This window comes from Pteropus vampyrus, unplaced genomic scaffold (genome assembly GCF_000151845.1).
Source record: "Pteropus vampyrus isolate Shadow unplaced genomic scaffold, Pvam_2.0 Scaffold181, whole genome shotgun sequence".
Taxonomy (NCBI): Eukaryota; Metazoa; Chordata; class Mammalia; order Chiroptera; family Pteropodidae; genus Pteropus; species Pteropus vampyrus.
In genome coordinates this window covers 3,044,239-3,057,412 of record NW_011888962.1, presented here as the reverse complement: position 1 = coordinate 3,057,412, position 13,174 = coordinate 3,044,239, and the positions used below count along the sequence as shown (strand labels likewise).

Sequence of the window (13,174 nt, the reverse complement as noted above, 5' to 3'; positions counted from 1 at the left end):
AACTGTATCTTAACAACAAGGGAGACCAGGAAATCCAGTCTGGAAATTTCAGCTTCAGTAGGAGGACTGGGCTCTGCTTCATAGATAGGGGATTCCCCAAAGATAGAAAGGAACTTCAGATAATGAGTAGTCGAAAAGATGACAATTGTCTGTTACAGTTAAGTGATGAATTATTGAGAAACGAGAAAAAGAAAGATTCTTTTCCATACTTCTAAAACAGTTTACCTAAGTAGACAAAACAAACAGATGAGATGATTAGAAAATAAGATAATTTATAATAACATAATAAATTGCTTAATTTAAAAATATAAAAATGATGTTGAGCATAACCAATAGAGTTGGTGTATTTACACTTTATACTTTACGATTTATACTTTACAGCTCCAAACTATCACTTTCCCAACAGATTTTTCTTTCAGAGTAAAATTTATGTAAATAAGCTCTGTTTCACCTGGAATATTTTCACACATACTCCCAGCTTCATATTCCAAGCTTATTTGCACAAAGACAAGCTCCTTAGTCACCTAACAAGATGCATAGTGCCCAGGACTGAGCCAACTGTAAATACATGTATTTTGTTAAACAGAATACCAGCTCTCTTTCCCTCCCCTGGGCAGATAGGTAGGCCTTAGAGCTGAAGAATCAGAAAACAATGGCATGAACTTGGGAATTGATATAAGTTCTATATTTAAATAGGGCTGTTGTGACTTGGAGTCAACTAGGTAGAGAACATGTGAACTCCAACAGCACTCTTCTGCATCGTGTGTTTACTCCCTTCCCTGAGGAAGGGCAGTGCTAGCTAAACGGGGGAAAAACCCTGTGCAGAGCGTAGAGTGGAGTGCTTTTCCTATACAGTGTCAAGCTTATTGCTGCACAGAGCATTTGGAGCTCTGCTTCTGCAGTCAGCCAATGGCCACTCACGGCTAACAATGGAAACCATGTGGGTAGAGCTGGAAAAAAATGGGTCACTTGGCTGCTTATATCCAAGGTCAGCAGCCAGGGCCTCCACCCATAGCAGCCACCCAGCCCCAGGCCTTTCTGCAATTCTACCTTTCTTTTTGATGCCACGCAGCTCTCTGCTTCACACTTTTCATCTTTCTAGGAGTCAATTTGGCTTCCAGAAAGAAAGTGGAGGTGAAAATAAAAATAGAGAGAAGGAATTAGGTGAAAGCTTCACTCTTCCAAGAAGGAAGACTGAAGCAATATGATAGAAAACTAACTCAGTAGCTTTCTCTAGTTACTAGCTAGGTAATCTTGGCAAGCTGTTCTTCCTCCGTATCATTATTAGTAAAATGAGATTATGAGAGACAAGTAGTGTGAAATAACAACAGCTATAAGGGATAAATAGCTAGCCCTCCACCAGCAACTAGGTTAGTTCAGAAACTATTTATGTTCTTTAGTTCTAAGTGACACTTAGGAGCGATGGCAGCTCAAGCTGATGGTGATGGGTAGTCGTTGGCCTTCTGCTCTGTGTCTAGGCTTTGTTTGAAACCATGAAGGTCCTTAGGGAAAAAAACTCTTCTGTATTCAGACTGGTGAGTGCAGCCAGAGCTTGGGCAGCAAGAGGAGCTCTCATGCAGCCTGGGTATCTACCCTACTGCTCAGATTTGCTTCTTTCTATCACACACACACACACACACACACACACACACACACCGACCTAAGAAGTACATAAAATGTGATAATTAAGTAATGTGCCAAGAATATAGACTCTGGACCTAGATTCTCAGGTTTGTAAATTCTAATTCTGCAATTCACTTGTTCTGCGACCTTAGACACATTGCTTAATCTTTTAGTGCCTCTGTTTCTACATCTAAAAAATAGGATAACAATAGTACCTACTATATAGGGCTGTTGTGAAGATTAAATAAACTAATACACATAAAGCACTTATAGGACCCCACTCACAGTGTTACTCACAACATTAATACTATTATTACTGTTACTATTATTTCCATGCACATAAATGAATACAGTTGTATTCAAAGGATCAGTAAAAAAAGAAAAAGTTACTGTGCACATGTGTGCTGGATGCTAAAGAAATATAGTTTTCTTGAGTCCTTACCTGAACCTCGAACTCAATATTATTCCTCTGACTGATGGTCAGAAAGGATAAGTAACACGTCCAAGAGAGCAAGAAGCCGGGAGTTGGGTTTCAAACCCAGGTCCTTCTGGCCCCAGAATCCCCACAATGCCATGCTCATCCTGCCCAGGGAAGCTGCAGCTATTACTCAAAATGTTCAAAATTCCTCTTCAGGAATTTTCTCCTTCAGAGCTCGATGACCTTGTTTAGAATTACCTTAGCATTGCAAAAAGTCAAGATTCTTTTGAAAATAGATTATCAGAAATTTTCAAAAGTCATTTATTGTCAAGGTGAATAACCCAACTGGATTTTATGCTAAAAAAACAGGTGTGATTAATGTCCTCAGCTGGCTGGTAAACTGGCTCTGAGACAATTTACCCCCCAAAAGTTCTAAATTTCACAAAAAAAAAGTTTCAAAAACTTCAGGATCATAGGAAAACTGCATTTCCCGACTCTCATTTGGTTACTTGGGTTCTGACAAGCTTTTTAATGATTTTTAATGGTTTGACTGTAACTTCTTATATGTGAAAGAATATAGAGTAAGACTATCATAGCATAATTATGAGGAAGCTTTGGGGTCTATCTTTCCACAGTGGTATCCTCTTCTGTGGTCCCTGGAACATTTTTTTGTTTCTGGTTCTTCAAAGCCACAGTCATTGTGGAGGTGAGCATGACAGGGTCTGAAGAAGTACAACATTGAGCTTGGTACTTTCTCAAATGTCATTTGAACTAGGTATTATTATTATTATTTTTTTTACTGCTCATAATAGCCTGTTTCACAGGGAAGAAAATGAGGCCCAGAGTGGGTCCATAACCTACTACAGGTCACACAACTAGTTTGACAGAGCAGAGGCAAGGATGTCTCATGCCCTCTGATTCCCCTTCATCCCTGTTTGTGGCCAGTGCAGTGTTCCAACCAGCTCAGCACTAAGCACCTCCATTCTGGTCCTTTAAAGCAGCCTAGATTCAGAGGCAGAGCAGTGTAGGCAGGGGTATAATTAAGTAATTATTGAAACTGCTCAGGGCAGGGCCAGGCCCTCTGGCCCACTTGTTCTTGGCTCTAGCAACATGTTAAGATACCAGGAGATCATCCCCTTTCTGGAAGTGGTTTACTCAGAGGCCTGTACTCCAATGAGATGGATCCCTTCGCCACTTCCTCCAGCCTCTAGGGCTTCTGCTTCAGAGACTCTGTCCCCACATGCCACTCCTTCAGAGGTAGCAGCCTTGGAGAAGCTGCTCATTGTGTTCATGCCCTTGATATGGTAAGACATGTTAAAGTCCAGCCAAATTGGCAGGTTAAACAGGGAACAGTTCTTTTCTCAGGTTCTACTTTATCTTATATCTTATCTACCCCAGATGAACTAATCTACAGAGAAACAGGGAAAGAAGAGTGTTGGGGAGGAAGATGGAGAAAAATGGTAGCCGAGTTTGTACTTTCATTGAAAAAAGTCAAGATTGCTCCAAGGGAAAAAATACTTGTGGACAAGAGCACATGTTAAAAAATTGAGGTGATCCAAATGCATTATCTATTATATTTGTTTTCTGTTCACATAACTTCCAGATTCTTGACTTATTCCATGATGCTGGTTCTTCTCACATTATATCTCTTATAATTCAGCTGTTAAAAGAAGGGCTTTAAAGTCCTGCTAATATGAGACTCTAGGAAAATCCAAGGTAGGGAGGAAAATTCAGCTCCTCAACCACACTGGTGAACTTGGATCTCTAAGAAAACATGGTTTTAAAATTAAGAACATGTCTATGGCCATGCCACTCTGAACAAGCCCTATCCCATCTGATTTTGGAAGCTAAGCAGGGTCGGGCCTGGTTAGTACTTGGATGGGAGACCACCTAGGGAGATCAGGTGCTGTTAGGCATAAAATACATACATACATACATACATACATACATACATACATACATACGGGATTGTAAACTGACAAGGTCTTTGCAATCTGTGAGGTTAACCAAGGGTTACCCTGTCTGAAAAAGAAATAAATAAAATAAATAAAATAAAACTAAGAACAAGTCACAGATTATCAAGGTTAGGTTTCACTCTTTGCCTCCCAAATCTTGATCCCTAGTTTATTAGAGCTAATTTTACACGATCCCCTTTCCATGTGATCTGGGGCTTGGTGTGGGTTTCTCTTGGAGGAACAGTCAGGAGATGGGTCACAGGGAAGGAGAAGGAAACTCATCTCATGAAGCTACCAGAAAGTTCACGCTGGTAACAGCACGTATGATACAAACTTGCTCCTACATGCAGAATAATCACCTGTATGAGAAATTCTTATAAAGATGATGACATATAGAGTTTGGCATCTCAGCAGTTTTACTTTTGATTTTGGAAAACTGCCCAAAGTAACCAAGTCATCCATAATCTGGTTTGCTTGTCATTTTAATTATTTTGAGGGTGGGGATACCCTTTTCCTCTTAACTGGGCAGTCCCAGAAGCCTACCTCCTGATCTAAAATCAGCAAAATGGAAGGATCTCAGAATCTGTGACTGAACAACAACAGCGCAAACTTCGTTATGCAGTGACCTTATTTTTACTCCAAATCTCAGCTCGATATGCAGTGACCTTATTTTTACTCCAAATCTCTTAAAATAAAGCCTGAAACAGAAATTCAATAGGTCCTTAATTACAGTTGCCCCAGAGGTAACAGCGAACATTGCTCATCACAGGGTTCCAGGTAAAGCTGAATTCTCACTCCATTCAGCCACTCAGCCTCTGGGTGGTTGGAGGCTGGCCTGCATCTTGGGCCTCTCTCATCTCCACTCAGGCTCTGCGAGTGGGCTGAGGGCAGAGGAAAACATGCCTGGAGTTCTAGAACAGCAGCCCCAGTAGGGGAATAGGCCACTTTGTGTTTCTGGAGCGTCCTGGCAGGAGATGAGAGTGAGGCAGGGAAGCCCAGGGAGCCAGGATAGGGGTACAGGGAAGACAGGAGGACTGACAGGAGATACTGTGAGGACAACCAAATGTTTCCTCTGCTCCTGAGGAGAAAACGCAGAAGAGGAAGCAATAGTTATTGCTCCTTGAGGGCAGACAGATGTTGCACATCTGGGTTTGGGGAATGACATTGCCGCTGAGAAGAGAAGACCAGTCCAGAAACAGAGTTTGATCTATGGCTCCAAATATCATGATGCTAAATATAGACCCTGTAGTGAAAGACTGCAGATCATGTCACCCCTCTTGTTGATGCCAAGAGAGGATTTTAAATGTTCAATGAAACAAACGAACAAAAATTCCTAAAATTACCAGACATTCTTAGCATCAAAAGTTTGAGAAATATAACTTTAGATTTTTCCTTATCAGCCAGCAGATATTAGAGAAACCACTTACTCAGCTTAAGGACACCTTGTGTGTGTGCGAAGGGACTTGAACCCAAGAACAATTGCCTTGTTCATAACACACACTCACCTCATTGGGTGAAATGACTATGTGGGAATGAGGATTCAGACAGAGCTGGCTCCCCAGGTGGTTGGTATGGGATTGATTTCAGCACTATGTACTTCTGTTATAAAAATCAAGATACGTTATTAATATTTTGGCCATTCCATGTATAAGTAGTGGTCATAGTCACATATTTGGAAGTCAATGCTTACATATAGGAAAAATTTTTCTACAGAAACAAAAAAACTAATCAGTGAGTCCCGCTGAACTACAGTTATGTGTTTAAGGGAAATTAAATTATATTTACTCATTTCTGCTTTTGGGAAACTATAGTGCATACCCTGATGGTATAACAATCTTTTGATGTGTCAACTTGACTAGCCTATCATCCCCAGTTATTCAATCAAACACTAATATCTGTGTCACTGTGGAGGTATTCTGTAGATGTGATTAAAGTGTAGAATCAATTAACTGTAAGTAAGGGAGATAATTCTAGGTAATCTGGGTCGTCCTGATCCAATAGGTCGAAAGGCTTCAAGAGGAGAACTGAGAGGCTTCTTTGAAGAAGAAGCGAAGCCTGTGAGCAGCAGCCTCAGCCTGGGCCTTGGAGTTCCAGACTGTCCTTTCTAACGACCTTCTCTTTGGATTTCGAACTTGCCTACCCAGTCCCCATAAGCATATAAGCGAATTCCTCGCAATAAATCTTTTAATCTATATCGCTTAGTCATTCTGCCCCTCTAGCTGAACTCTGACTGATACAGTTACGCAGACTGGATCCCCTTTAAGACTTGGCTTCAGCTACTGGGAGTGCTGCTGGCAGAAGCCCTCAGCTATCAGCCATCCTCAGGGATTGCTTAGCTGAAAAGAGTCTCCTTGCCCTCGGTCAGACTCCTTTCCCAGGGAATCTTACACCCAGTGATAGATTGCTGTGAGGATATAAAGATCTAGCCCCCTTGTTCTAACTCTGGATAACTCTGAGGGCCTATCCCAACTTCAGAGGTCCCCATGAGCTTGGCTGAGGCCTTCATTGCACCAGTAACATGGCCCAATTTCTTCTTCCACCCCAGCCTCCTTCCTCTTCTCCTTACACAGACATTTATTCTAAGAGCAATACCTAATAAACCTCCTGTGTATAAATCTTTGTCTTCTTCCCACGGACCCCCGCCTGCGCGGGGACCTTCTTCATTGAGTTCCCCTCTATTTCCTGTATCTTTGACCATCCCTTCTCATTCATCTCTTTCCCCTCAGCACGAATAAATATTCTAAGCTCTCACATGTATAAAAGAAACACAACAACAACAAAAAATAACAACTGTTCCTAAAGTCTGTGTCATCTCCAACTTAGGCCTGTTTTTTTCCCCCACATCCAAACGTCTTGAAGAACAAAGTGGACGCTGTCTCCACTTTGCCTTCTATACACAACTCTGTGTGCCTTCGGCCATCATGCCTCCTCTGAAATTGGTTTCACTAAGGTCACCAGTGACCTATTTATTAAAACCCTGTGGGCACTCCTCAGCTTCCCCATACTCGATGTGGCAGTTGGCCGTGCGACCTTCCCCATCCTTTTTGAAACTAATGCCTGGCTCCAAGAGCCTTCCTGGATTTCCCTGGGCCTCTCTGGCTACTCCTTTTCAGTCTTCTTTGTGGACTCCTGTTGTCACCTTCTGAAGTCTCTTCTCAGTCTACACTCTCTCCTTGGGCAATTTGACCATATCCATAGTTCTAATTATCACCTATGTGCTAATGACTCCCGAATCTATATTTTCAAACTCCACCTATATCTTAGGCTCTAAACTCCATATTTCCAACTATTGAACATTTTTTCCTGAATATACTGCCTTATCTGACATGGAACTCCCTCCCACACGTGTTCCTCCTTTCTGAGTTAATAGCACAATACCATTCTTCCTACCGACAGAGCCTGCGATGAGCCTTTACTCCTCTTCCACAGAGCCAACTGCTCATCAAGGCTTGTGCTTTCTTCTTTTTAAATAGTGGCTTCTCAGAAGTAGCCTTATTTCTTCCATCTTATCATTTTAATTTAAATCTTCACTACTTACACATTTTATAGAGAGACGAACATTCCATCCTTGGAAGCTGAATGAGCTGGGGCTCCGTACTTTAAATGGCTCTGCTCTGTCCTTTTTCTGGTCACACCCTGAACCACATGTCAAAGAGTCTTTAGGGTCAAAGAGACATTGCCACCATAGGCTCATATACCCTAATTCTAGGCCATGTTTCTGCACCCAGGACTGCAGAGTCCCTGTTCGAATGGCCCAAGCCTGCCTACGAAGGACTCTCCACCCTTCCAAGAATATACTGCATCACTGGAGTATACATCTGTAGGCTTGAAGGTAGCCAAGAGGTGGCTATTTACAGTAGGCAAGGGGCGTGGATGGAGGTTGGACATAGGGACTGGCTTGTCTACATACACATGTGTGCAAAACTCCTTGTGGTTCTCGGTAGAGCTGGGGTGTCAAACTAAAGGAGAATAGAGGGGAGCTAAGCACCTGAGGCCTCTAATTGTACTCTTTCCCTCAGCCCCACAAAAGTTAGGAGGATGGTACTGGTTATGAAGCATCTTTTACATGCCAAGTATGAAGCTAAATGATGGGAATCTAAGATGAGCTAGATATAATCACTGCCCTCGAGAAGCACAGAAACAAGTAAGAAGGGGAACATTATAAAACAGATGAAGGCCATTTTAATAAAGGCATGTTTAAAGAGTTGGATGAGGAGGGAGAGTCAAGTCCTGCCGGGTAATATGGGAAGACTTCCCATAGGAGATCATATTTGAAATGAAGTTTGAAGCTTGAGAATATGTTTGTCATGCTTGAGGAAGCCACTGTAAGCAAAGAAAACAGCAAGTAATCAAGGAATCACGGATGCTGAGTGAGCTGGAAGCATGGGGGGAGGTGGCTAGAAAAATAGTAAAGACGGTCATGAAAGGTCTTATAGAATTTCCCAAGGAGCTTCTGCTTTACTCAGAAGACAATGGGAAATAAAAGAATTGAAGGCAGGAGACCAATATGGTCTCACTCACATATTTGAAAGATTTCTTCTCTAGACTAGCCTCCTAAGGGGTCTCCTGTTCTCCCCCATTGCCACTCCTCCTTGAGAATCCAGGTACCACCCAGCTGCCAAAATGATCTTTCTAAAATTCAGATTGGATTCTGTCACTCTTCTGCTTCTTCTCATTGCGTACAGGTTAAAATCCAAACTTTTCAGCACAGTTTCCAAGGCTATTATGTCTTGCTCCTGCCTGTCTTCCCAATCTAATCGCACATCACTCTCCCATATGCTTCTTCTATCACAGACATACTCAATGACTGGCCCCATTCAGAAGGTAGCAGGTTCTCTGATTACTCTGTACCTATGCCCATCCCCAACTTGTCAGCCTGAACAATTGCTTATCATTCAAGCAGCATGGTATAACGAAAAGAGCGCAGACTCTACATCAAGATCAATCAGGTTATACTCCTGGATCTGCCACTTCCTGGCTCTGTGATAATGGGTAGGTCACTTAAACTCTCTGAACCTTCACTGCCTCACCTCCTTTAAGGATATAATACCCGCTTTCTGAGGCTATTGTGAATATTACATGCAGTAACACAGATGAGTTCCTGGCATGAACACAGGAGGCTCCTCTTGGGGTAAGCCCTCTGGACCACACATCCTGAGCTATAGCTTTTCCCCAGAGCTAATCGCTTGCTCATTTTGTATACCTGGAGTGTGCCTTGGTTCTTTGCTCTGACCCCAGCTTGGTTCCTATCAATATTCTTCATTCCAAGGTAGATCCTGCTCCCCCAAACTCCAGCCATTGGCTAATGTCCTGTTTCAAACCCAGGAGATTCCTTGAAATCACGGTGCTGGCATGTGCCCACTGACTAGCCAGATCCTGCCACTGTCCTTCTCTACCATCACACCAGCCCCTGCTCGGAGGCTGATGCCAACACCAATGTAAGGGAGCCTATTGCATCCTTTGGATATAATTTTGGTCTGGTTGCTATTTACCTAAGAAGTTGTCTTATCTCTTAATTCCAAATTCCGCCTATTTATACCTTATTTTCATCTTCCCACCAAACAGCAAATGAGTATAAACTCCATGGTTTATGACTTATAACCATGGTAAAATTTATCACCCCAAATCATTATGTTTTCGAGACTGAAAGGGCACAGTAGGAGTTAACTGGATCTGTGGTCACCAATATTTAACCCAAGTAACACTGGTCATTTCTTTTGGAGATGCAACAGTGAAACCAAGAAAGAAATGACTTATTCATCCCTTTGCTTCCTTCATGGGCTATGGCTATGCTGCATTCAGCTGTAGAGATTTCTATCTTAATTTTAGTTTGTTCTAGTCAGTTTGATCTATGCTTATGGGCCACCCAGTGAAGCATCTAATCACTAAAAGAGAGAAAGAACAGTTTTCTGCTGCCTGGAATGCCCAAGGCCAGGAGCGGCTCCTAGCTGCTCTACTAGGAAGTTCTGCTGTGACATGGTACCAATGCGAGATGTGGGTGAGAGGTGAGACAGCTGCATTTTGTGGGACTTGTCATTCTTATTTGATAACTGTTTTGGTTTTAGAAACTCTTGGCATTTAGAAACTCTTGGGGCATATAATACCCCACCCACTCTGTCTTGGTAACCACAGTTTGCCCTCCCTGCAAGAGGTCATGCCAACTCTGAGATGAGGCAAGGCCAAGCCCAGCAGCTCTGGCTGACTGCTGCTCTGGTGCTTAAGGGCTTTCTCTTGCATCTGGTCAGATCCACAGCTTCCTGTGGCCCTCAGAATCAAGCACTGAAGGAGGGGGCAGGTTTCAGCTGTCAGAATGCTGACTCTCCAGAGACTAACAATTGGGATAAAAACTTCCTTCTGCTTTTAACATCTAATCGAATGCTGAAACGATCCTTCATCACTGTGCTTTGCTGTGAGAGTCTGAGGGTGTGCACTAGAGAGTGTGAACAAATTTCTCCTGGCATTCAATAATGCTTCGCCATTTAAAGGAAATTCCCTTCAGCCCTTTTATTTCACCACCATGTATGGCCTTGAGCCAGCCCACCACATGAATCTCCCATGAGTAGGGTGAAAGAGAAAGAAGGAACCAGGCCCACTTTGCCCTATAAGCATGAGAAAGATCAGAGAGGAGGGGACAAAAGTGCTCTGAGGAGCTCCCATATACCCAGTAATGTGTCTCCCTGTATTTTTCCTCTACTTCAAGATTGAGAATTATCCATATCTAAAAAAAAAAAAAAAAGTAATCACTAAGCAACTGCTGTGTGTCAGCAGTTTCTAACACACATAGCCACCCTATGAGTAGGCACTATTACCCTGAATTTACAGATGTGGACACAAAGAACCAGAGACAAGGAAGTGGTGAGTGATAGGACTCAGAGCTAGGTCTCAGCTTTGAAACCCATTCCTTGTACTCTATACAATGTTCCTCCCAATTTTATGCCATAGACCTCTGGCACAACAGAGAGATACAGTCCCTCTCTTATAATGACAGTCATTCCAGGCAGAATAGGCAAGGACAAAATCTCTACCTCTTCTCTTAAAAACAAAAAAACAAAAAACAAAAAACACACGTGTTTGTCCTGGAATAAGTGACAGGGGAGAAAGTAGAAGTGTTCGAATGGAATTATAGAGATGTAATAGACTGAGTAAAAGACAACCAAAATCTTTGGATCTTTATTATTTTATTTAGATTATTATTTAATTTGCCAGGCCTCCAAAACGTGCTTAGAGTTAATCTCAAAAACCTTGCATTCAGGAAGGTGGACTCATGATGAAGTTAATAGAATGAAAAATTCTAATTCACCATTAAAAATTCACCATTTGCTTCAAAGGCATATTTTAGGCTAATTTGGTATATAGATGTTCGAAACTACAGAATTCATAAAATAAGGCATTAAGTCCTGAATCTGTGACTTTTCTGATAGAACGCATCTGCCTTAGATGATTATACCCACAGTAAATTGTGATATCACAGCCCTCTCTTCCCCTCAGAGTCAGCTGTGTAAATGGAATAGGTGAAATGATAGAAAGCAGTTAAGAACCGCTATAGTCAGAGACACTTCCAAGTTTGATGAAAGACAGGGAAAGGGGAAGAGAAAGGAGAGGCTCACCTTGGAATGGAGATTTCAAGGTCAAGAGAGGACTGTGTATGCCCTCTCTGGGCCAGGCCAGGTCAGTTCTTGCCAAATGTTTTCAACCCAGTGAATCGAGAACTGGCTTTTTCCGTTCCAGGCTGTGGGAATGTGCCTCTGATTTTATAACTGAAATCAGTAGAACAATGGGATTTGCTTTTTGAAAATTTGCTTTTTAGACATTAGTGCCGCAGAACACCTTTTTCTACTGGCTTACCAGTGGAGCTCCTAAAATTGTTTTTTTAAAACACTTGGGTTCTTAGTAAATAACACACTCAACCTCTCTTCCCATAACTGGTATCAAGGTCGGCACCCTGCACATTTGGAGTTCAAAGCCCTGCCTGAAGTCTGTTATTCTGATTTATCCATAGATAAGGGCCACATTGAGAGAAAGGTAGAAGCAAGCAAACAATGACCATGTCAGTCAAGTTTACCTTTGGGTGCTTGAATCAGAGTAGAGAGGATAGTGCCTAAAAGCTTGAGCTATGGAGAGAGTCAGATCTGGATTCGAATCCCAAATCAACCACAAAAGCAAGTTACTTAAACTTTCTAAACTTCAGTTTCCTCATCTGTAAGACAGGGATGTCAACTGTACTAAGATTCGATTCGTTGTGGGAATTAAATGAAAAAGTGCATGGAAAGTACCTGGCACAGGGAAAGTAATAAAACCATATTGTCTACATTCAGAACAATGCTAAACAGAGGACTCTTGTGTCCACTGTGTGAGGGTGACTCCACAGGGCTCTGATTGACTTTGTTGCTTGCCTCTTTCCTCACCTTCTTACAGAAGAGCAGTGCTAATGACTGGCATTTCTTAAATAAAGCTGGCACAGGAGAGCTTCTAGACATAACTGACCAGGAAGCTACAGTGATCCCTGTGCCTTCAAATCTCAAGTTTGAGGACGGTCTGGAGGTGTACTCTGACTTTGTCTAGCCAAGCAAGCTGACCAAGATAATGGCTCCAGCTACTAATTGTCACCTCTTCAGAACATATGGTATTTTTCTAAGTAATTGGCCAATTAAATTTCAAACCTAGAATTCTTTTTCTTAAAACATAGTTTTTTATTACTGCTTCAAAAATATCTAAGATCTGTAAATACAATTATTTATAGCCTTGTAAAAATGTGTGCTGGATGAATAGAAACGGCTGCTGGTTTCATTGGTTTTACTCTCTCACTGTGGTACCTTGTGATTTAGAGCTGTTACTTTCTTTCTGTTGTTAGCAACTAGGCATCATCCAACCAATGATTAGAATGGAACCTCTTTGGTTCAACGCGCACACACACACACACACACACACACACACACACACACACACACACACATACACACACAGAGTTCTACATACAAATATAATCTAAATGTCTCCTTGGTGTGTAAACATGTAGAGCTGTCACAGTTGGGGTATTTGTTTCAATGCTTAAGTTATAGTTATGTGATCTTAGGCAGAAAATATAGCTTTTCTAGATCTCAAGTTTCTGAAATATAAATAAGTAGACAAACTTAGGCTCACAGATGTGTTTTATTTGGCCAACATTGTTTTATAAATA

The 13,174-nt window shown here is 41.9% G+C and overlaps 1 pseudogene; it reads left to right on the top strand.

The window, feature by feature from the left end:
• The first annotated feature begins 3,838 nt into the window (after window positions 1–3,838).
• LOC111746280 lies at window positions 3,839–3,956 on the top strand (annotated as a pseudogene).
• Window positions 3,957–13,174: the final 9,218 nt, after the last annotated feature.